This window comes from Marmota flaviventris, chromosome 8 (assembly GCF_047511675.1).
Source record: "Marmota flaviventris isolate mMarFla1 chromosome 8, mMarFla1.hap1, whole genome shotgun sequence".
Taxonomy (NCBI): domain Eukaryota; kingdom Metazoa; phylum Chordata; class Mammalia; order Rodentia; family Sciuridae; genus Marmota; species Marmota flaviventris.
The window spans coordinates 78,741,663-78,768,285 of NC_092505.1; positions in this window are offsets into that span (position 1 = coordinate 78,741,663).

Below are 26,623 nucleotides of genomic sequence, written 5' to 3' on the forward strand. Positions count from 1 at the left end.
AATTTTGTGTTGTTCTTCAGATCCTACATTGAGGCAAAAGTCACAGTGGCCTGCATGGTATGGTCTACCCCTTTGCCACCCACCTGCTCCATCCTTGCTCCTGCCAGCATATGTGGAGTAAGCTTTTAAGGCTATGTTTGTGATTAGGTTGGTTTGAAGTCTTTTGTTGTTGGATAGAGGTGACACATTAACTTAGGAAAGACTAGATTTAAAAGATATTACAAATTCCTTGGATAACCAGAAACTTCCGTGTAACATGCACTAGGAAAGAGAAGTTTATTTGGCTTTTATTTTTTTTAATGAGAAAAAGAGCATTTATTAGTTTGCATTTATTTGGCTTTTAAACAAAAAGATAACACTTGATGAGAACATTAGACCCTGACATCTCAATTATCTTCTTTTAAGCTAATTATGCTACTAAGTTTCCAACATATTGGTCAAGCACATCATTGGGAATGAAGATCGAAGGATCATCTTGACTTGCTCCATGGGGCCTTGTGAAGTATTTCAGGTCTGTAAAACTCTTGAAGGGAGAAGCTGGTGACCCCAGGAGTTGTGCAATGTGGAGACAGCACCCTGTTCACAAATGGCTTGGTTCACTCTGTCCCCCTTTCCTTATATCTGCCATCAGTTGAACTCATAGGACAGAAGGTTAAACAGTGGATTTCCAGAGCTATAAGGGACCTGGATTCCTCTTAGAGTCAGGGGTAGAACAGTTTATTGCTCAGCTCATGAAGCAGACATATTTGAGTTTGAACCATGGCTCTGTGCTTCACTGGAGATCCATAAAATGAATAAAATAATAATATTTCATGAAATCATGTAGCCTAAATACTTGGAATCTGATGCAGTTAAATATACAAATAAATGTTAATTCCTATTATAATCTTACCTCCTATACCTCCTTTTAAAAATTTACTTTGGGACTCAGTGATATGAAATGACTCATCTGAAGTCTTATAGCTGATTAATAATAGTCAAACTTAATTTAGTGTTGCCTTACCAGCATCCTAGGATTTGCCCAGTAGAATTTTGTTTTTAGCCACCTTTGAATGTCCATAAGCGTGGCTCTCAGCACATAAGACTCTATATCGTCCTTCTTCTGCAACTGATTTTCACACTTAAACCATGACATACTTTCCCCCCATGTATTTCAATAGTTTTGGTATTGATCTTTGAGCTGTTAGCCTTAACATTCTGCTTTTCAAAGTCTGTTGTCTGGAGAGCTAAACCCACAGTGGACTGTGTCCCTAACTCAGCCCAGATCTCCTTTGATCCTTTTTTACCATTTATGTCTGTGAGATTATTCTCTTCTGTTTGTTTGATTTTCTTCTAACAGTATTCTCTTGAAATCCTTCTGGAGTCCAAGATGTGCAGATAGGCAGCAGGATGTAGGATTTTATGTTCTTTAAAACATAAAATCCAAGCCCTTAGCCCAAGAGGGTTTGGGCAGGAATACAAAACCCCCGTCTCCATGCCCGTGATCAGGACAAACTCCGAAACGTAGTTTATATAACAGACCTCCCTCTGGGGATCTAGGCTGAAGCTAGCAGTTTGTCTGAAATTCCACCTTTTCTTGGATGCTTCTCCTTCTGTGTCCTGCCTCTGTGCTTGGCAGTGAGTCCTTATCTCAGAGTCTGGTTCTGGAACCTCCAGCCAAGCAGAGCATTATTTATGAACAAGCTACCCTCTGTTTTACATATATACTTCCTCATACCAGAAATTATTCAGGGGGTGGAATTTCTTGCTATTTCAGTGAAATCACATATGCAAAGTCTCTTTGTACATGGTGCATGCTATAGAAATGTGAATATGATTCTTCAAATTTTATTCCCTTTGCTGTTATTTTGAATAAATCCAGTCTATAGTGTGCATATCAGAATTTCCATGTCTCACTTTTCAACTGCATTGGAGTGTATTTTCCCATTTATGACACTTTAGTTCCTCTGAAGACCCCTCGCACTGATTGTCTCAGGTCAGAAATTATAGTTATTAAAGGATGCAGAGCCAGGATGCTTCCTGCATCCAAGGCTAGGTTATATTTTCTCCATAATATCTGATATGCCCTTATTCTCTAATTAATAACATATTTTAGTATATAAAAGTATTTAAAGGTACATACTTCACTATAATTGTCAATTATTTTTCTCAGGCTTTCCCCCTCATATTTTTTTTTTGGGGGGGGGGGGATTTAGCCTTTCATTTGCAAACAAATGTCCAAGGAATAAACAAGCTTACTGCAACCAAGAATGTTGGTTGATACAAATCAACTGATACAAATCTTCAGTTCTTCGTCCTGATGCTCACTTTCATGATTTCAATAGCAAATACTTGTCTACTAAAAAGTCCAGAAAAAGTTAAGATGCTTATTTTTTTCCTATGGTTCTCTGTGGTTTCTGCTAAAACCATACCTTCTGTGGCTGCATTTGTAATGGCTTCATCAGGACTTGTCTGCCAAGGGGAAGGCTGAAGTTTCCCACCTGCAATTGGTGCTGGGCCAGCATCTGTCCTCTAATCCCACAACCCACCATGGTTTTTTGAATACCAAAGGTGCTTTTAAAAGCCCATGCAGAAGTGGATGCTGAAACTCCCACATAGTCATTTTGCTTCAATGTGATGTACATTCTATAGTTTGCAACCAGTGACAGATCTCATGGGAGGGCTTTTAACCCTCAGTCTGCCACAGCCAAGACCTCTAGCTTGAAGAGATTGTGAGAAGTGAATTTGAGGTTAACCACTTCATCTCCCAGATGGTCCAATTCAGACTTACCTCTGATTTAGTTAGTTAAGAATGTTATGCAAGCCAGCAACAAAGCTGGGAAACTATGACCAGATGCCATTGCTGTGAGGTCCTGGGTATGGTCCCAGCAGTGCCCTGCTATGTAGACTTGGAGCTGAGATCACTGGGCATATGACAACAGTATTCAGCACACTAGAGATCCCTGGCCCCGTGCAAAGGGTTTTTTGTTTGTTTTTGATTCCTTGATGATTGTTTACAAATTGTAAATTCTGTATTTTAACTTGAACAATTGTTATACTTGTTTGCAAATAAATCAAAATGAGAAGTTCCGAGTAATCAGTTTGGTTCTAATAAAAAAAAATCTCTAGCCATTAGAAAAATACAAATTAAAACTACACTGACATTTCATCTTACTCCAGTCAGAATGGCAATTATCAAGAGTATAAGTAACAATAAATGTTGGTGAGGATGTGGGGAAAAGGATACAATCACACATTGCTGGTGGGACTGCAAATTGGTGCAACCACTCTGGAAAACAGTATAGTTTCCTCAAAAAACTAGGAATGGAACTACCATTTGGCCTAACTATCCCATTCCTCAATTTTTATCCAAAAGTTTTAAAATCAGAATACCACAGTGATGCAGCAACATCAATTGTCATAGCAGCTAAATTCACAATAGTTAAGCTATGGAACCAACTTGGATTCCCTTTAACAGATGAATGGATAAAGAAATTGTGGTATATATGCACAATGGAGTATTACTCAGCTATTATGAAGAATGACTTTAAGACATTTGCAAGTAAATGGATGAACCTGAAGACTATCATACTAAGTGAAATAAACCAGTTCTCCCAAACCAAAAGTTGAATGTGTTTGCTGATACATGGAAGCTAATCCACAATAAGGGTATAGAAGAGAGGAAAATATATTCAGTCGATTAGACAAAGGGGAATGAAGGGAAGGGAGGCAGGATAGGAAAAAGAAAGGCAGTGGAATGAATCTGAAATAATTTTACCAGGTATTTATATGAATACACCATAGTGAATCCCACCATCATGTAACAATGGGACTCTAACTAGAATAAGATATATTTCACACTTGTGCAACTATATCAAAATGAATTCTGCTGTCATGTATAACTAAAAAGAATCATTTTTTAAAAACACCTGGAAAAAAATCAATGTTGAAAATCATAATGATAATTTTTGTGAAAATGTAAAGAATAAAATTCTTCTTTTTCTGACAAACTGATTTGTCTTTTCTTTCATTTTGAGCTTGGAACTTGTAATCCAGCCTTTAACTTTCAGCCAGTGTATCCTGCCAAAATGTACAGTCTCTGCCTGAATAACTCAGAATAGTGTGTGTTTGTGGGATGTGTGTGTGTGTATGGGTGTGTGTATATGTATGTATGAATTGCCTTGTTCTATCCAAAGGATTATAAGGCCTCAGCGTGTATCTTGATGCTAAGCTCAAGATCCTTAACAGCCAATTTGAGTTTGCTGTGACTTATCTAAGGTTTTTCACTACATCCAGCTACACCCTAACTCACTCTGTACATATTATCAGAAGCAAATGTTTTAGGAGAGTGCAAATGCCACGGACCCTGCTTGGATGGCTTGCCTCTTAGCCCTTAGGCATCCTGCAATCCTCAGGAAAAAAACTGCTTTTGAACTGCACAAGCAGATTTTATTGAATTAGGTTCTGGTTTCTAGATGAAGAACCTCATCTGTATTGCATTTGCCATAAGCAGTGCAACCAATATTCTTTAGACATATCCACTGACTGTAGGCCATGTGCTCTTGGCTGTTAGGTAAGTCAGGGTTGAAATATCACATTTCCATGCTGCTTTATTAGATAAGTGTCCCTCGTAGATTTATATGTAAGATAGGCTTGGTCTATAGATAAGGTCTATATGTAAGACATAGGGCTAGTGAGAGGTCCTTAGGTCACTGGGCATGTGAAATTGTGGGCCCCTGGTCTTTTCTTATCTGTCAGTATTTCTCTGAGTAGGTTTCTCTGACATATGCTCCCTGCCACTATCATCCAGGACCCTCACCAAATCCCCAAAGTGAGGGGTCTACCCAATCTTAGATCAGAAGTTCCAGAAATGTGAACCAAAAAAAATATTTTCTAAGTCAGTCACCTCAGATATTTTGTTGTCATATCATCAAGCTGACTAATACACTGAGGCATACCTGACTCCAAGTTCTTGGCACAGAGTGACTAATTAATTAGAGAGCATGGTGATTGTCAGAGTACTACTACCATTTTTGCACTGTTGTGGACAACCTGAAGCCATAAGTCCAAATGCAGCCACTTCATCTTCTCTCTTTTCATTCATGTTTGTAGGAAATTCATTAAAAGCTTCATTAAAAGTCAAAAACCACATGCACTTTCCTCATCTATTCTCCATGTTCAACCTCATCGTGTCAGGAAACTGCTTGAAAGACAAGTCAATGGAACAGATGTTTGCTCTTATATGTGAGTCTAAATTTGGCACATCATGCTTTATGGGGTGGGTTTCAAAGAAGGGACTCTCTGTCCTCTGAATCCAGGAAAGATGAGTCCTGGAAAGAAAGCAGGCTGTCAATATGCCTTTATTCATACTCAGCAACATCATTGTGTCTTCAACACAAAGCCCACTGACGTGTTAGCTTAGTAAGGCATTGAGGATGCAGAGGATAAAGAAAGAAGAGTGTCCTTGGAGATATGAAAACTAATAACTAATATCTAGTTTGACTTTTTACATGACCTTGCAGCACAGAGTTTCCCTTGAGTAAAACAAAGGAGCTGGAAACCCTTATACAGGATGCAGGTAGAATAGTAGAGAAAGATGAATTCACTTAGGTTCACATCCTGTCTTCAACATTTGTAACTCTTAAACCTTGGGCCACTTTCTAAGCATCTCTAAAATGAAGCAAATGAAACCTGTGAAGATATTAGGATTGTGTATACAGAAAGCATCAACTTTTTCATAGGCTCTTGAAAAGCAGTACCTATTATCATTACCTATTCCATTTTATGCTTATTAGAGAATCTGTGCTTTCAGATGATATTATCTACCCATTCCTTGGATTGCCTGTGTTTTTGATAATGAATGCTTCTTTCACGTGAATACTCCTGTTATCTTTAAAGAGAAGTGCATGTAAAAATAAATTCAAATTCAGTTCTTTTGCCTCTCCATTCTTTGGAGTGTAGGACAGCCAATATTTTTTGAACTCAAGTTGTGTTTATTAAGTCTATTTTGTGCCAGGCAGTGTGCCACGTGCTGGGAATACAAAGATGATTGAGTGCCTCCGTCTGCCAAGTGCTCTTAATTTTGATGGGAAGGGAGACAGAGACAGAAACAGAACATTTCAATGCAATTTGATGAGTGATATGTACAGGGTGTGGTGGATACTGTTAGTTGCCTCCCCAGTAACAGTTCCCTCTTTATAGTTGATAGGACCCTGATTTTGTTCAGGCTGGTAAGGTATCCAGATAAAGCCTCACCTTCCAGGGCTCCCTTCATATGCCACGTGTGGCTGTGTGACAGAGCACTGGCCAGTTAGGGCATCCACAGAGGCTTGATGGGAATTCCCACAGAGTTACTACTCTTGATAAATAGGGATTATCACAAGGAACACTGTCTCTCTCTATTTTTCCTGTTTTGAACATAAGCACAATGCCCAGTTATTAGCAGATATCTTATGATCGTGAATGGGATAAACATGAGAGAAAAAGTAAAAGAATTTCGGAGATGTTCCCATGATGCTGCTGACCTACTGATTTGATGCCAGCTTCTGAGTAGGTTCAAAATCTTGTAATGTGAGAAAACTATACTTGCAATTGTTTCAGCTGTTGTAAGACATATTTCCTGCTACTTACAGCCAAAGACATCCCTAAATGATACAGCTTCTATAAGCATAAAGAAGAGAAATCATATTTCTCATGTAATTTTAAATAGCTGAGAGGAGACATTGTCATTCTTGTCAGAAAATCTGCCCTCTGGTGGATGAGAAGAGCGCTGGGCAAACAGCCTGACATTTGTCAAGGAGGAATTTCTCATCCATCACCTATGGTTCCTAACACTACTTAGGCTGCAATAGAAAGAGAAAGAAAAAAGAAAAAAAAAAAAAACCTTGGATGAACTTGCCTCCTCCTGGGACATTCCAGTTCACTTGAAGACATGTTCCTGTAAAGTCTTCCATGCAATTAGTCACATTCACCTGAGTGACCCTGTGTGTTAAGGGACCTCAGTCAGGAATTTGAGGGTTCCCTCTGACTTAGGTCACACCAGAGCCCTCCACAGTCCACGTTTCAGGTTAAACCCTTGCTGCATTTTCCAGAAGCAAGGCCTTGGAAACCTTGACTGTGGCCAGATTCACAGATATGCAGCTGCCAAGACTAACAGACTGGTTGACAGTCTTTGTGCTTCCCTCTCAAGCTCCCAAAGAGATACCTGCTTTTTCCAGTAATTCACTTTTCTCTTTCCCTCTGTCTTGCCCTTTTCTTTTTCAGGCACAAGTTGAGTCTCACACATGACTTTGGGGAAAATAACTGCTTGTTCTCAAACATGTTACTGGGAGACACATTCCTGCTCCCTCCCTTCCTCTTGCACAGTGTCTGGCCTGCCTTGCCCTGTCTCCAGGAGATCATGACGCTGCAGCCTCACTCTGCAAGTCCCTATACCTTCCAGCAGTCATGCCAGCAGCCTGGGCTGCTGGAGTTTGCATTCTTCTTCTAAGTAGCTTGGCAAATAAGCCCTTTTGCTTCTCTGTCTTCTGAAGCCTGCCTGGATTTTAATGGCTGGGCTGAAGGGAGCATTCAGTTTCGTGCCGATGAACCCACACCTCTTTGGGAGCCTTTCGCCCCTTCCTACCAATGCCCATCTGTAATCACTGAGGCGTGGCTCAGGGCACCAAACAAACAGCCACACAGCAAGTTGCTTTGAACTAGAGCCCTGTTCCTGGTGAGTTGAGGCAGGATTAGTTGGACACCCATTGGGCATGAGTTGGCATTGACAGCTGGAAAAAAAAAACACCTCAGGGCACCCATGGAAATGCTGTGTCTACGATCCAAAATAAGGACGAATGCAGTTTAAGTTCCCAAGTTTAGTTTTGGTGGATTCAAGGAAGGTGAAGAGACCAGGGACTGTCAGCAAATACTTAGGGAAAGTCAATCCAGATGTTCTCAGTAACAAAGTAACCATTGCAATAAAAAGCAAGTGACATCTAACATGCAGAAAAGACAGTTTAGAATGTGAGCTTATCTAGGAGTTTTCAGGACCCTGAAGTAAGTGGAAACTGCCCCTGACTAACACTCTCACCTCTGCCCTAAACTTGCTTTATGTATTCTTTTAAGTATAAGTTCCTTCACTGACAACTTGGGAGTAAATATGTAAGTTCTCACAAGGTTGTTTTGAAGCGTGTGAATTGATACCTTAAAAAAATCTGTATTCCTCACAAAATTTTTTTTTTCTTTTCTTTCTTCTTAAATTTCTATTTGTTTTTATTAAGGCATAGTTGACAAAATGATATATCTTTATAAAATATAATCTGATATTTTAATATAAGAGTACATTACCAAGTGATAATAATAAGGGAATTCATATATCCATTATTTAAGTGTTTATATTTTTTGTTGTGAGAACATTAAAGATCTAGTTCCTTAGCAATTTTCAGGTATATAATACATTATCAACTGTAGTCACCGTATTACACAATGGATTTTTCAGAACATATTCAACCTAACTGAAAGTTTGTATCTTTTGGCTAACATCTCCCCATCCTTATACCTCATCCCTAGCCCCTGGCAATCACACCATCCTACTCTCTGCCTCTAAGAGTGTTATGATTTAGACATGAGGCGGCCCCCAAAAGCTCATGTGTGAGACAAGGCAAGAAAGTTTAGAGGTGAATGATTGGGTTATGATAGCCTTAGCCTGTTAGTGCATTAATCTACTGATAGGGGTTAACTGGAGGGTAACTGTAGGCAGGTGAGGTGTGGCTGGAGGAGGTGGGTCGCTGGAGATGTGCCTTTGGGGTATGTGTATATTTTGTCCCTGGAAAGAGGAGCTCTCTCTCTGCTTCCTGGTGCCATGCTCCCAGCTGGTTCCCTTTGCCTTGATCTCCTGCCAGACATGATATTCTGCCTCACCCTGAGCCCCAAAGAATGGAGTCAGTCATCTATGGACGGAGCCCTCTGAAACCACGATCCTCAAAATAAACTTTTCCTTCTATAAAATTGTTCTTGTCAGGTCTTTTGGTCACAGGAGTGAAAAAGGTAACTAAAATAATGAGTTGACTTTTTTTTTTTTTAAAGATTTCACTTGTGAGAGTGCATATTTGTCTGTTTGGCTTTTTTCACTGAGCATGGCTTTTCTTCTCAAGGCTAAATGATACTCCATTTGTTAGGTTTATCACTATCACTCTGGGCCCAAGGTGAGGCAGAGCGTCTTGGCAGAAGGGTGAGGTAGAGAAAGGCTGCTCACTGTGAGGAAACCAGGAAACAGGGTGGGGGAGAGGGAGGAGCCAGAGGCACAAGATATAATACCCAGGGGCACGCCCCTAGTGACTTATCTCCTCCAGCCACACCTCACCTGTCACCAGTTATCACCAAGTTAATCCATTTAAATTATTAATCCATCAAAAGGATTAATTCATTGATTAGGGTACAGGTATCATGATGTAATCATTTCACTCTCTGCATTAACACAGGACCTTTTGGAGGATACTTCATATCTAAGCCATAACACCATTGTATTGCGTTTTCCTTCTGTATCCAGCTGCCAGTAGACATATATGTTCTGTTGATTTTATTCTTGGCTATTGTTTAACTTCAGAATTTCTGTTTTTTTTTTTTTGTCATGGCTTCTACTTCTCTGCTGAACTTCTCATTTTGTTCTGTGTTCTTCCTGATTTCATTTAGTTGTTTATTTGTATCCCCTGTAGCTCACTGAGTTTTATAAGATGATTACTTCAGATTCTTTGTCAGAGAGTTCATAAATCTTAATTTCTTTAGGGTTGGCTACAGGTGCTTTATTTTGTTTCTTTGATGGTGTCAGGTTTCCCTGATCAAGATTATGCATTGGGGGCTGGGGTTGTGGCTCAGTGGTAGAGTGCTCGCCTCTTACATGCAAGACCCTGGGTTCGATCCTTAGCACCACATAAAAATAAATAAGTGAAAAGGTATTATGTCCAACTATAACTAAAAAATAAATATTTTTTTAAAAAGAAGACTGTGCATTGGTGTGTCTATGAATTTGAAGAGATAGGCACTTATTCTGGTCTTCGCAGACTGACTTTGGGAGGGAAAGTCCTTCTCTAGTCAGTCTATCAGAAATTCAGGCAGGAAGACTGTAATGGTCTATAGTAGGACTTGTTGCTCAAGTCTTGGGCAGGCTGTCCTGTGCCTACATAATCTGATTCATGGGATTGGGCCTCTAGCCTGGGTCCATAGGGTAAGCCTCATTGCAGGCAGGCCTTAGTCCTGGGTCTATGAGGGCTAGACTGGTGCTAGTGACCATGGGAGTGAGCCTGGTACATGTGTCTCTACTGGTGTTCCTAGATCCCTGATCTATAAGTATAGGCCCAGAGACTGTATCTTCAGGGTTTGACTTGGTGCTGTGGTGTGTCTTGAGTCTGTGTTTGCAGGGGCTAACCTGGCAATAGGATTGTCATGAAACCTGTGATATGGGGGCAACCCTGGAGTCTTAGTCTGTAGAGTTCGGCCTGGTGGTGGGCCACACATGAAGCTTATGGGCAGGCATGGATTCTGGGCCTCAGGAGTGACCCTGGAGCCTGGGTCTTCAGAGACCAGCCTGTGATAGGTTCTGCTGAGGTAGACCTGGACCCTGAATCTTCTGGAACAGCCTGGGACTACTGAAGCCTGAAGATTCAGGGACCAACTTGGAACCAGGGACCATGGAGTATAGCCTAGGGGTTGGGTGCATGAAGGCTACTCTGGAGTCCAGGGTGAAAGGGGCTGACTTGACTCAGAATTGATGCCTGGAACCTGGGTCCCTGGTGACTGGCTTGGTATTGGGATCTACTGGGGACAGACCTGAAATTTGACTCTGTTAGAACTTTGAGCTATAGGGCTCAGCTTAGAGAGTGGGCCTGGCACAGGGGTCAACTAACTTAGTCAGGGACTGATATGGGGGAGTCTATGGGTCCAGATAGAGTCTGGAGTTATGGGGGCAGGTTGAGGCTGGGGAAGAACTAGAGCTGGATTCACAGGAGCATCCCTGAGCTCTGGGGCTTCAGTTGTTCCCTTGGGCTAAGGGGGCTTGCCTGAGATAGCAGGGACAGCCTGAAGCTGAGTCAGTGGAGAAGAAGTAGGCACTTATTCTGACCTGAGACTTCTGGGGTTGATTGGCAGTGGGACAGGCCTAGAGCCTAAGAAGCTCTGGAGCTTTAGGTTTTAGGAGATATCCTAATACTGGCCATCTTTATGGGGGATTGGTGCACAGTGAGACTAGATAAAGGGTCTGCAGGGTCACCCTAAAGACTATGGCCTTGGAGGCTGGTCTGGCATTCAGAGGTTTGGTCTGAGAGTAGCAATCTGGAGTCTGGAACTGAGGGGTCTTTCCTAGCACTGGGTTTTAGTGTATATGTGTGAGGGGGTGGGAGGCAAGCTGGAGTCTGAGGGAAAGTCTCATTCTCACTTCAATTTCCTGCCCTTCACAAAGGGTACCTCTCTCTACACTGTGCTGCCTAGAGTTGGGAATTTTTACAAGTAATGTGAAACTGTCCTTCCAACCTCTTTGATGTTTTTAAAATTCTGTACTATTTCCATGTGCTATAATCTCTCACCTGGTGTCCTTAGGTCTTAGAAAATACTTTCATGAATGGGCGTTAAGTCCTATTCTGTCATCTTACTAATGTTCCCTTCTTTCTTTTCATTTAGTAAAGCACTAGATCTCCACCAGAAATCCCCCCCAAAATGAAAAAGCAAATGAACAAATAGATAAAAGCATCATTTATAAAACAAGAGGCCGAAAAGCAAAGCCTGGAGAGGTGTAAGTCAATACCTCTTTCCAAGCTGCTGTGTGGTAAGACGACAGGCCTGCTTCACGCTGCCAACCTGCAACCTGGGAGGTGTTTTTGGTTACCTTTACCTTTATAGACAACCACCTTTGTTTAAAATTTGTTTAGAGAACCAACTTTATAGAATCTTCAGGGTGGATGAATTATCTATTTCCTCTCCTCTCTCTCTCTCTTTCCTTTGGAAAGAAAGACTAGAACCCAGAAGTAGGAACAGAGATGACTGAAAGTCACAGGATGGGCAGGTACATCATAGAACTAGAACTTGATTTTAGGGCTTAAGAGAATAAGGGCACATGACTCTAATGTTCATCAATTCCCCTCCATTTACTGAGACACAGGGACAGTGATCTCCTTTTCCTTGAAGTCAGGCATTGTCTAGAAGTGAGTAGAGGTGGCCAATGGAATGTAAGCAGGAATGACATCTATGTCTTAGTGTTCCCATCCCCTGTGTGTGATCTCCTGCTTTGTGCCAGCCTGTATTGCACTAACCACAGGATGGACAGCTGCCTGATGTATCTGGCTACAGAGGATTTTAGTTTGAGACAGTAGTGAACCTTTGTGGTGTAGGGTGCTTAGTACAGAAGCATAGCCTAGCCTGTACTGAATAGTACGTGGGGTACATGAAGATAGGACTTCTGCTCTTCTCTTGGTGGCTTTCCTTAAATTTTGTCCACTTCTAAGCAGTGAAAATATTGCAGAGTTTTCCACTTCTCTCTCTCTTTATTCCAAACATCTACTAAGATGCATAAAGCACAGAGGGCTGCAGCTGTTGGAGTTGAAGGGAGGAAATTATTGTTCTTTTGCTTTTCATAATTAATGTGTTCTCAGGTATTTTCCCATTCCCACTCACGCATGTCCCATCCCAGCCTTCTTCTGGCTTTATGAGCAGAGAAGAGAAAGGAAAGGAAGTGGCCTTCCAGGAACCTTAGCCTTCCAGAGAGCTGGGAGGCATGCAGAGATTCAGGAGGTCCAGGTTCCTCTTGGGAAACTAGCAGACCTGGTGTGTGTGCCGCCCACACACCCAGTCTGTATGCCGCCCACACACCCAGTCTGTATAGAACTGAAGTAGCCACAAACAATCTGCAGAGCTATTTCCTGGCAATGGATAATTAATGTGGCTTGGTACCCCCTCTCTCAGACATGAAAGTACATATCTCAAGTAATTTAGAAAGGAAGGATGCCTGAAGCTAACTTAAATTATTTCTGTGGGTTTGTGTACCATCATGTCCTCATTCCACCATTTTCATAAGGATACTGTAACTCAGTGGCTTTTAGAATTATATCAAAATCTTGATATACATATCATTTGGGTTTTCATTTAATTAGGGTAATCATGGATTAATGTATTTTTCCATAACGGTCATTTAAAAATCTATTGACATATCTTAAAAAATACAGAGTGTGGGGCTGGGGTCAGTGGTAGAGTGCTTGCCTAGCATGTGCAAGGCACTGGGTTCTATTCTCAGCACCACATATAAATAAATGAATAAAATAAAGATCAATCAATATCCAAAAAAATTTTAAAAATACAGAGTGTGACAGTTAAAACAATTAATTTAATTAATTGCAAATTAATTAAAGATGCTAGCATTGAAAAAAAATCCAAATCTAAAAATGGAACTTTTTAAATATGTTAACAAAGCATATGTCCCCAAGAAAATTTTCCCCCTTATATTTGTCTTTAACTGTACATCAGGGCTGGTGATAAGAAGTGTTATAGTATGCCAATATATCTAAGCCACTGGCTATTTAGAATTATTGATATTCATTAGTCAAATATATATAGAAATTTAATAGAAACTATGAAAATTACCTTCAGTTTTGTATTTTAATACAAAAAAAGGAAAATTTTGTCAAGTTTATTTTATTTGAACTTAATAAATGTTGAATATTTTTGTTCTCTTCTGCTATATAAATTGTATGCCTTGATTTCTAGTACAAAAACCTAGTTCCACATTTTTGACCCAGAAAGGGGAGGGAAGAGAACTAACTGAATTCAAAAGGTAGGGAACATTCTGAACTAAAATTGAATATAATTAATTAAATTTTCTGTTAGGTTCAAGAGCCAATATTGATTTTGGTGATAAGTGCAACCACTGTGGTAGAGTTTGGATCAATCTTGGTTTATGTTGAATTGGGAGAAATACATGTATGTCTCTGTGTCCAGTCTTTATTTACTCAAATCTCTGGAAATTCAATCCTGAATCTTTAGAGTAAATTCCAGATGAAAATTGTCATACAGATATTAAGTTAAAACATAGATTTTGGCCAAATTCTGTTCTCAGCTGTACTCAAATAGTCCTCATGACTTTGATGTAAAACCTTGCAGATATACATGTGGACATGATTTGGCTTGGGGTGGCTGGATTTGAGTATTTGTCATTCACAAAACTAGAAATTGATTGTGAATTCTGAAATTATTCACTTTAGGCAACTTTTTGCCTGGAGCTGCCAGTTGAGACTAACAAAGCCCAAAGGGCCTCTGAAATCTGTGAAATGGAGCACCCAACTCTTTAAGCAGATTGGGAATCAAGATGCATAGAGTAGTCTAAACCTTTCTCTGCTCTTAGAGTTTGCCAAGATTAGTACTCCTCTGACAGGTCTAATGCAAGGATTGTCCAGCTTGTCTCAATAGGAACAATTGGTTTTGAAACTGTGGTCTCTAGAGGAAATTGAGGCTGCAGGAAATTAGAAAGTTCTCATAAATGCAGCCATTCCTTTCCCTTCTCTTAGATCCCCTTACATAGATTGCCGTCCATGAAATTGTTTCCTCCACTGGTTTATTTTTCAGTGTCATAAATGAAATTGCTTGTTTGAAAAGCTTATTAGCAATGAGCTGACAATGCGCCTTTAAATGTTTCAATAATATTGGAGGGGAGGCAACACAATATCTTTTCCTCATTCCTCACAAAGTTCATGCTTATGGCACCTTATAAAACAAAGATTAGCAAGAAAAAAATATGCAAATTGATTTAATGTGAGTTTTGTGGGACACAGGAGTCTTCAGAAATAAAGACCCAAAGAAACAGAGAAAACTGTGCATTTTTATATTTGGGTTTGGTGAAGGTTAGACAGTTGTGGGGAAGTGTGAATGGACAAATGGGATGAGTTCAAGGTACTATGCTGGGGGGAATTTAGCAGGGTCTCTTTGTTCAAATTCTTTGTATCTCTGTGTCTTCAAAGACAAGGACATTCCTTTTGTCTACCACAGTGTTTACATTTTTCATATGAGAGTCTAATGACCTGTTTGAGAAGGTGGTCAGAGAATTCTCCTACAGTCTGCTTTAGAAGAGAAGGGCTGAAGAATGTCAGAGAGATCTTCCTGCTTTTGTTTTTCTTCTCCCAACATGGCCAAAGTGTCATGTTTTGGGGTAGCATGTCCTGAACCCCATTATTTATCTTAAAGAAAATTCTCAATTAAGAATTTTAATTAAGTGCACACTAAAAGTTCTGGGACTCAAACAAGAGTTAGTAAAAGAAGGGAAGAGGCTATGAGGGTAGGAAGAACAGTAAAATGAATCAGACATTATTACCGTATGTGCTTACACGATCGCACAACTGGTATAACTCTACATCATGTACAACCAGAAGAATGAGAAGTTATACTCCATCTATGTATGTATCAAAATGCATTCTGCTGTCATGTATAACTAATTAGAACAAATTTTTTAAAAAAGGATAGAAGATGCAAACAGGTTTAAAAAAAAGAGTCCACTGATCTATTTCACTGGTTATTTCTATTGAACTGGAATAATACATTAGTCTAAGTGCACCACTTAAAATAGGCTAAGTTATGCTTAGTTATGAAGAACATTGAGGTTTTAGAAGTTTAAAACATTATAGCCTATGTCTATTTCTAGCTGTCCATATGTATTGTGGACTGGCTTGTGGGGGCAGGTGGGAAAGAAGGATGTATTCTACATTTTCAGGAACTCAGATATTAGAGTCTACGTGTCCATTCTGCCAGAATGTCAAGTCAAAAGCAAAAACAAAAACACACACACACACACACAAGTATGTGTGGGAAAGTGTAAGGTACAAAGGAGCAACGCAGATCACACACTCATTCTTAAGGTTTCCTTTTGGAAGTCACAGGTATCACCATTACTTCTCAAATTTTATTGGTCAAAGTTACCTACACAGGCCTACTTAACTCCAAGGGGCAGGCAGTATAAGCTTATCAATTTCCAAGTAGAAAAGTTGAAAATATTTGGTGAACAGCAATAACGATCACCACAATGAACTTTAATCCATGTGGATTTTTTAAATTAGGAGTTTACCCATCAAGTCTTGTGTCTCCCAGAGACATTTAGACTTAGACCTGGACTCCTGATAAATTGGCCCTGACAGAGACATGAAAAGGAGCTTAGATATAGCCCTGAAGTTCAAAGGAACAGGTGAGTAAAACGGTGGGGAGCAGACACAGAGAGGGGACCAAGGAATAAGAAGGTATAAGAAGACACTCAGGTATACAAAAAAAGAAGATAAGATTTGAAGTCAGAAGACTAGTTTTTTCCCTGGAAGATAAGGAATTAAAAAGGTATTTCATATAAAGTACTTTTGTGACTCATAAGTACTATATAGCTTATATAGAAAGAAAGAATCTGTCATTGTAAGCCCTGGACACAATTGAACTAGGCTCAGATTTTAATGAATCCCTGATTTCATCTTAGAAAACAGAATTGGTATTTGGCATAGTTCCAAAACATAATCATTTTTACAAAAGTCAACAATTCTAGTTTTAAACTGAGAAAATGTGATAATAATAAAAATGATGTTTTATTATACTTCACAGAGTTATTTCACACTGTAACACCCAAAGCCCACATCATTTATCATTGCTAAATAGAGAAATGGACCCTACGTGACCAGGTGAGTACTAAGTAAAATGACAGAACAGAAAATGAGTCTGGAATAGGAAATGAACAGAAGAAAAAATGAAATCTCATTGGAGGAAAGCAAAATAAAATGAAAAAAGAAAGTAAAAAGATGTTCTCTCTTTATACCTGATTTTATAACATTATGTGCCAACTTCCCATCTTTATTATTATATCATTGCATTCTGAATATTTAGGGTCTTTTGCTCACTCAAGAAATATTATTGTTGGCTTATTTATTTTGAATTAAGGTTCTGGAAAAGTTTTTGATTATACTTAAAGATTCCAGTCTTTCTTTCCTTCCTGCTTTCTGTCCCTTCCTCTCCATGTCTGCCACATGTCTTGAATGTTGCTATGGTTTGGATGTGGTTTGAGTGTGTCCCTGAGGTTTGTGTTGGGAGCTTGGTCCTCAGTATGGTGATGCTCAGAGATGGTGTGGAACCTTTAGAGGACTAGGTCTAGTGAAAGGAAGAAGGTCATTAAGGACACTGCCCTTTGAAGGAACTGATGTAGTTCTCCTGGGACACTGGTTTATTCACATGGAAAGGTTGTTATAAAAGAGCAAGCCTGGCCTCGCTCTAATCCGTCTCTGGCTTTTTCTCTTACCATGTGTTTGCTTCCTCTCACCTGGGTTTCCACCATGATGCCATCTGCCATGTGGACTTTCAGCCTCCAAAACAGTGGTTAAATAAATCTCCTTTCTATACATTACCAACCTCAGATATTTCATTAGCGCAATAGAAAATGAACTAATACAAATGTCAAGTGATTTAAAGCAACTCATATACAGGATATTTACGGCAAGGTGAAATTACAGACATAAATAGGTACGTGACCAGGGTAGTTTTGTAGGCAACAGCCAAGAAATTTGGGAGGTATGGGGTACTGTACGTGTACTTTAAATAGGCTGATTTAAACAAAAAACAAAAAATGAACACCACTATTTTCTACATGCCATTGTTCACAAATAGAAAAATACTGTTTATTCTCTAAGTTTATTGTGAATTACTATACTAATCTATATACTGTTAACTACAATTGCCCCTCCCCACATTTTGGCTCAACCAGATGATCAAGATTACCTTCAGCAAGCATCATTTTTTTTTCTCTTGATCATCAAGTAATCGTATAATATATCGGTCTTTATTAGAGAGCCTGGTCCACATACCCAGCATTTTAAATCTGAAGCATTTGAGTACAATTCATTTGTTGGATTTGTGTTTGACTTTCTTGTAATCATCACAAACGTGCAGACACAAGGAATGTCCTTGAGATTTTTCCATTGTGTATCCCAGTTCTGAAAGCTTCCAAAATGAATGGAACTGTCATGCAATTTATTCCCCTTTCCCATGCAATCTCAGTGTTACCAACAGCTCTAAGTGCTGGACAAGCTAATTTTTGATAGTCAAAGAGCCAAAGGTAATGATTCTATAATCTTGGGTTTTTAGAATGAGTTAAATTTCATTTCATGCTATGATAATAAAGAGCTTTGGAAAAAAAGCAAGCATGGAGTAACGACCATTATCCAAAAATGCATTAACAAGCTGGAAACATTTTGGTCTTTGTAGCTGGATGCTTTAAAAAAATATCAAGTAATATTTGTTCTTTTTTTGGTAAGTGTAGCACATATATACTTATGCAGGCTTTATAGACTATAAATATATTTATGTTGTATTTACATTTAATATAAGTTGTAGTTTGGGGTATTTTGTTTTATTATCCAATCATAATCTTGATTAAATAAATGTAAAATTGTAATATATTCTCTATTTTTAATTAGAAATAGATAAAACTAATAAAATGAGCACTGCTTTCTAAGTGAAATATCTAATAATTGTCCTTAGATCCTGATGTCTCTAGGACACTACACTGAACAGAGAAGAAACACTTGAGAGTGAAGTTTCAGTTGAATATAGGCAAGAATCAGATCACAATGCTCTAGGACAAGGAGAAAAGATTAATCTTACTTTTTCTTATCTCTGTAAGCCTTTTGTTTACTTCACCCTTACTCTGTTCATATGAAAATTTTGGTCTCTGCTGGTCACAGATGAAATGCAAAAAGTTCATTCTTAACATTGGAATTTCTAAGGGTTTGGATGCATAATAGATTTGGAAAAATATTTGTCTAGTCAGTCCATTAATTGTGCCCGCCAACTCCAGCCATGAGGAAAACAGAAAAAGACTCAAGGATGAGGGAGAAAACTTCTGATGTAAGCTCATTTCCCCCCTGGGGATGTTTGCTGAATCCTGGAAAATTTTCTCCTTGGGAAATCTGATTGAGGGCATTGTCTGAAGATTGAGCTATTTCCCGGGAGACAGAGAAAACAGCACGGTTTTTGTTTGTTTGTTTGTTTGTTTGAGCTGCATAGGAGTTTGGTGAGGCAAATTGGAAACCCTAGGGGCTTCTTTAAATGCAGGGATAATTTACTCCATGTGACATTGGCTCAGTTCTAGACAGCTGCAGCAGCACCAGGGATTGGGAAGGTAGTCTAGAAACTTCAAAAAGGCAAGTGAAATCTAAGACAAACCATGGGGAATGGGCCTTCTTTAGGAACTCCATTAACCTCTAAATCAAGACATTTGCTAGGTGATTAAGATGTCTGGAGTGGCAGGCTAAGGCCTGGGCTGGAAACTTATGAATGACAGAGTTGGAAATTTAGAAGATTTTCAGGGCTGAGGAGAAAGACCAATTAGGCTTTCAATCAAAAATTGAGAGGGTTATTTCCAAGAAGAAGACTGAAACAGATGTAGACTGAGGTTTCATTGGCAATCCAGCTCTGACTCTGGTCAATTGGAGGGAGCCCTCTACCTCTTGCCTGAACTGCATAAGAGAAAGGAGGGAGGGGGGCAGTTCTCCAGGGAAAGATAACATCATTCAGATCCTCTTCCTTTCTTTTATACTTAATGTCTAATAAAATATTATTATAGATACAAAAGACAGGGGAATATTATGAATGATCAAGAGAAAAAGATGGAAAAGAATAGCAAAAAAATGAATGATCTGGGTATCAGAGTACCAACCAAGGTATTTAAAATAACTATGATAAATGTATCAAGTGAAAACAAAATAATAGTAGAAAGAGTCAATTGGTATGTATAAATGATCCAGAGGCCTAATGTACATATAACAGGAATCAAATAAGGAAAAGGAGGAAAAAAATGGAGGAAATCACAATGTTTTGCTGATACAAATGAAAGAGAGATTAAAAAAAATTGTGGAAAACTCAAATTGAAGATCATACTTGTATGATAAAATCTTCTGAAAACCAAATAGAAAGAGAAAAACTTAAAATCAGTGCCTTGATTAAAAAAATCACTACGATGCAAACCTAATTTTTCAACAGAATTGACAGAAACTATAAGACAATGAAGGTCCTGCTTTAAAATGTTGAAAGAAAATAACTGCCAACCTATAATTTCATACACAAAATTATTATATGTTGTACAAATGAAGATAAAGATAGTTTTAGTCAAAGGGAAAAAAGACAATAGCAGGTGAATCTCTATAAAACAAAATTCCTTCAGGCAGAAAAATGATTCCAGATGGAGCATAAAAACATAGGAGAAAATTCTGAACTCCAGGAGAGTAAATATATGAGTAAACAAAAACAACTATTTACAATAGTTTTTTTTTTTTTTTTTGGTGGTGCTAGAGATTGAACCCAGGGCCTTGTACATGTGAGACAAGCACTCTACCAACTGAGCTATATCCCCAGTCCAACTATTCACTGTGTAAAATGGGAGTTGTAATGCCATATCAACTATAGATATTACATAGGCAAAACAGCTGAATTTGTTATTTTACACATTTGACTATCTCAAACATGCTATTGCTGAAGCTAATGCAATATTTAGGGAGAAATTGCAGCACAACAATCTCCAAATGTTTTCCTTTTAATTCACTTTAACATGTTATTCAATTTCTAGCTTAATTCCATATGCTATATATATTAGGAAAGAAGAAAGACTGAAAGTAATTACCTAAAATTACAACCCAAGAAATTAGAGAACAAAAGACCACCCCCAAATTAAGGAAAACATAAGGAAAGAAGTAAAAACAACAGAAATAAAAATAGAATGCAAAAAAGTCAATAATATTAAGGGTCAATAAAGCTAATAAAATTGATGATAGAGTTCTAACAAGATTGATAAAAAATTACATTTCTTTCCTAACTGAAAATGTACACATCATAAAACATCAAATGAGATAATATTATGCATTTTCTTATAAATTTGATGACTTGGATGAAGTGGATCATTAACTCAAAAAACTCAAGATCTTATTCAGTTTTCCTTGAGAAGAAATAAGAAATGCAAACAATCAGGCATATATTTTAAAAGTTGCATTCTTAATTAAGACCTTCTCATGAACAAATTCCTAAACACAGGTAGTTTTACTTGGTCAGTTTTCAAACATTTAAGAAAGAGCTAACAGCAATATTGTATAAATTGTTCTAGAATAGAAAAAGAGAAAACATTTGCTAAATCCTTTTAAAAGGCACCATAATATGTATTGTAAAATTGACAAAGATATAATAGTAAAGAAAATTATAAGCTGTTTTCTCATTGAAAACACTGAGGCAAAATCCTTAAGATGATATTAACAAATTCATCTCAGCAACACATAGAAAGGATGATAAATTACTTACCAAAAAGTTTATTTCAGACACACAAGGGTAGTTTTAACAGTATAAAATCACTCAATGTAATTCATCATATCAACTGAATACAGGAAACAATAAATTCTAATAATTTATCTGTAGATTCATCAACATCACTGAATATAAGTGCATAAATTTATATCATCATTCATTATAGCATGCATAATTTGATAAGAATTTTTATATACCAGAAGCAAGTAAAAATGAAATTTAAACATTATAATTTACAATTGTATTATAATAATTATATACCTAGGGAATTAAAGAAATTCAACATATGTAAACTAAATTATAAAACATTATTGAGAGGAATTAAACAGAACCTAGATAAATGAAGAGATATTCTAAATTCCTAGTTGGAAGACTCAATGTTATTAAGATACTAATTATGCCCAAATTAGTCTACATATTTACTATGATTCTAATTTAAAATACCAGAATACTATTTTATTAAATAAAAATTGGAAGTACATAGGCCAAGTATATCCAAGGCTTTCTTGGAGAAGAAAATAGTGAGAAAAGATACTTTATAAGATATCAAAATTGATTATAAAATTATAGTAATTAAGACAAAATAAGCAAACCCACTGAGAAAGAAAAGAGTCCAGACTAGACTCTCATATATAGTCACCCAATTTATGACAAAATAGGAAAGAAGGTATTACATTACAGTGCAGTGAAGAAAGAACAGTCGTTTCAATAAATGGCTAGGTCTATGGGATGGTCATGTGCAGAAAATACGCTTGACCTCCCTCTCATACTCCCAGAAAATAACTAAGTTCAGATGGATTTATAGATCTAACTGTAAAAGGCAAAACAATAAATATTTTTCAGGAAAAGATGGGCAATCATCTTTATGATCTCAGAGCAGGCAAAGACTTTAAACCTGGATACAAAAAGGAGTTTTTGAAACAAAAATAATCATCAGTTTACATCAAAATTAAGAACTTTTTCAAGAACTTCAAAATATGTGTATCCAGAAACTGTGAGCTAAAATAAACTTTTTTATTCCTTCAAAATTGCTCTTGTCAGGTCTTTTGGTCACAGTGACAAAAGCTAACCAAAACAATAATTCAAAATAAGTCAAGTAAATAGTCACCAAAGAAGATATTTAAATGGCTAATAAACATGAAAAGTTTTCAATGTCATTAGTTACTAGGAAAATGCAAGTCTGATTAGAATCTCATATATTCCATGCTTGTGTAATTATGTAAAAATAAATTCTACTGTCATGTAACTAAAAGGAACCAATTGGAAAAAAAAAGAGAATACTATATGGCAGTACTTTACATCCCTGGAATGGTTAAACTGAAAGCACAGAGAACACTGAGCCCTCGTAAGATGTTATGTGATGAGAATTGTTGACTGTGAGGCTCCACTGGTGAGCATACAGTCCCATTGGAAAACTGTTGTGCAATATCTACTAAGCAATACCACACCTAGATATGTAACAATGGAAATACATACATAGCTTTAACAGTAAACATGTACCAGATGATCACGGTGGCACTATTCATAACAATAAAAACCTGAAACCCACACTGACTGTCGACAATAGAATGGATTAGTAAATTGTGGCATTGTTGAGAACTGGAATCACCTTAGTACTGATAAGTCATCTCCCAAGACTCATCATTCAGAAATCTGTGGTTGCTTCCTTAGTCCGTCTATACTGTCGGAGCATACATTTCAGAAAGAAATGAGAGGACAAGTAGGGATAACTCCACTGAGGGCACTGAGTGCCTCTGGTGAGGGGTGTGGCCTGTGAGAGGCTACATTTCCTTCATATGCCAATTCTGCCTATAGTATTCTCACATGGGTTATGCAGCTTGGCCGTGTGTTATCCACAGGCTTGGGTAACATGTCCCTTCAGGATGCAGATAAAAAGTGACTAAAAGTGACTAGTCCTTTCAACCAAGTTAATGATGTTTATCCGATGAAGTAAAATTAAAGTGTTCTTAGATCCTGAAAGTCATCTTTTCTTTTTCTTTCTTTTTTCTTTTTTTTCGAATGGGTAGAGAGAGCTGGAAAATGTATTCCCTGATGTTTAAGAAAGCAATCTAGTGTGAGGTGTCTTGAATTAAAAATCTGTCCCTGAGGCTGAACTTGCTATTTTTTTAAAATATTTATTTTTTAGTTATAGATGGACATAATATCTTAATTTTATTTTTGTGTGGTGCTGAGGATGGAACCTGGTGCCTCACGCATGGTAGGTGAGCACTCAACCTCTGAGCCACAACTCCAGCCCCTAAACTTCCTATTTTGATAAGCTTGAATGTGGCATCTAACATGAAACAATAAGGAAAAAAATGTGAAAGAGGACTGATTTTTTTTTCATGACTATGAATGAGACACAAGACCTTGATAGTTAACATAATCTGCAAACTAAGTTTTGTAGTGTCTTTTTAAGAGCCAGAAAATTCTACTACCAAATAAAATATTTTGCTTTTATCCATATTACCATACTACTGACAAGTCTTCACCTCAGAACTCATCATTCAAAAATGTGTTGTTTCTTCCAGAGGGTTTCTAATACTGTTGGAACATGCGTCCCAGAAAGAAACCAGAGGCCCTGTCTCAGCAGCTTGGTAGAGGGTGCCATGTGCCTCTGGTGAGGGGTTTGGCCTTTGAGAGGCAATGTTCCTGCCATTTGCCAATGTGGCCTTCATTATCTCCATGTGACTGTGGCTTTTCAGTACCTGAGCAAGTTTGGCCTCCTGTCAGCTGGATGGAAAGTTTGTCCCTTTAGCCACAGAGCTACCAAAAGTGATCAGTCCCCCAACCACTTTAATAGTGTCTTGATACTAAAAAAAAAAGTTCATTTTTTAAGAACATTAATCATATTGACTCTTTTGTATTTTTAAAACATATTTTTCACAGTCCCTGGCCTAGAATGGAAATGTCACTACTGGGCATCAGCAATCACAGACTTGGCTGTTTTAGCAAAGTTGGGAGAAAACAGTGTTAGTGGCCAAGTGAGTTGCCCCAGTCATTAATAGTTGGAGTGAGTCCTGATACAGTCAGGGTTCGGCTTCTGCTACTTATCACTATTGTTCCTGGCAACACCAATCAGTGTGGCTGAACTGGGGGGTCTCTGGGACTTAGGAATATGAAACTGTGACAGAGAAAGGAAGTTTAAGTCTTCTCAGAAGGGAGATACCTCAAAATAACCTCATGTGGCCTATATGCTCCTGGCTGCTGTGCCAGTCTGCACTGGGCCAGAGTACCACTTAATCCTTCCCGCATCTGTATGGAGTTCCTTGGCCTCCATGGGGAAGGCACATGCAGGACTTGGGGGCTATTTATCATGTTTTCAAATCAGGCTCAGCTGTCTTCACTTCCCACTTATAATGTAACTCCTACAGAAGCAACCAGATAGCTTCTCTCCACAGAGGTCTAGAGAGATAGGAAGACAGCAAAAATAAATAGTTTTAACCCTAGGTAGAACACACTTGAAGTGAATCACAGGAGACCAAACAATTTTAGAGATGAAAAGACGTTGGGTATAAAATCATCTAAATCTTTCGGTTTACATGTGAAGAAACAGAGATTCTAAAATAAGTCTATGTCTTAGAGTTAGTAGTGTCAGGACTACAATTTTTTTTTTCCCCAAAGGTTGAGATTTCTGTTTTTCTCTCACTGCCTATCTATCTGAAATCTCAACATCTTTCTCTCTCTGTCTTTCACACATGTACATACACACACGCTCCTTCAGATTTTAGTTAAGAAAATCATAATATTCTGAAAATCTGTAGTATGTACTCATACTACTGAAATTATATAATATTGAGTGACCTTTTATTCCATGCTTATTTGCTAGGTCCAAGGATTGTTTCCTCTTGGCAACAGCAAATCCATCATTCTCTAGTTTCCCCACCTTAAAAATTAAGGAATTTTCTTTTCCTTCCCTCTGTTTGCCTGGCAGCATCCTCAATCGAAAACAAATAAGCTGTTAATCGGTAAAAAAAAGAAGGAGGGAGAAAAATCTTCAAAAATTGTTTTTAGCCCCATCTGGCCTTAGAAAAACATGGGAATTGGTGATCAAGTGTATTCAGCAGGATGGCTGCCTTTCAAGGGAAACAATATCTGGATATTTCTATGTCTAGACCACAGAGGAAAAATGCTTCCTTGGTAATTAACCCATTAAAAGCAGAACAGGCCTATGTGGCTCTGAGAAACCCACAGAAGAATTAGAGAGAAGCAGTCCCTGATGACATTGTTGGTGATACATTTGTAAAAGCTGATTTACTAGTCTCCGTTGCAACATTTAAATCCTGAGTCTAGAGTGAAGGATGAATAGGGAATGGTAAGAAGTTACTTATTTTCTTAACCCATCAATGGCATTTTTTTTTTCATTTGACTCTACCCTTTTTATCCCATTTGTATACCACTCAGAAGGATCTTGTAAAAAAAACCCTTTCTCCCTACAGTATGAAGATGGACACCATAGTAAGGCCTTAAAGGAATTTTCTTTAAGATTTAATATACTAAAATGTTACTTAAACAAGTGTCTGATTCCTAGAGAGGGCATTTATGTGAATTCTGGTAGGATTATGTATGCATCATGACTTAATTTCATAATCTCCATCTTTGAATCCTGCTTTATCATTTGAAAAAGTTAAATATGAGTTGATCTGCATCATTATCTAACTTGGTAATTTATTAAAAAATTATTTTTTATGCATAGGTCATGGACTAACACAGATGGCAGTGAAACATTTTGAACCTCTTACTTGGATATTACACATTAACAATCACAGAAAAGAAAAAGGTTCTTTTTATGTTCAAATTTCCCAAGTCTGATCTTGTATATTTCTTCTACAATCTTATATGAGATGTTATTATATTCTGATTGCAGTTTTGAGATTATGGGCATCTGAAGAGACATAATACCTAGTGTCTACTTGAGAAATGTTGTCTATATGGAGAAATAAAATAGGTACAAAAGCAATTACACATCTGAATTTCTCCTCTTTTTGTTAATAGAATGAAATATCTGAGGCTGAGAAACTTATAAAGAATAGAGGTTTGTTTTGCCTTAGAGTCCTAGTCAAAGGTAAAATGTCCTTATCTGGTGATGGCCTTCTTGCTAGCAGAGTCCCAAGATGGCAAGAGTCTCACATGGCAAAAGGCAGGGAGCAAATATGCATGTCTTCCAGCCTATCTCCCTTTTCTTATAGAGCCTTCAGTATTCAATAATGGAGGCTCCATCTGATGACCTTATCGAATTCTAATCACCTCCTAAAGGCTCCATTTCTAAAAACCTTGGATGGATAAAGTTTCCACCTTTTCAGTACTTTAGAATGGTATTTCA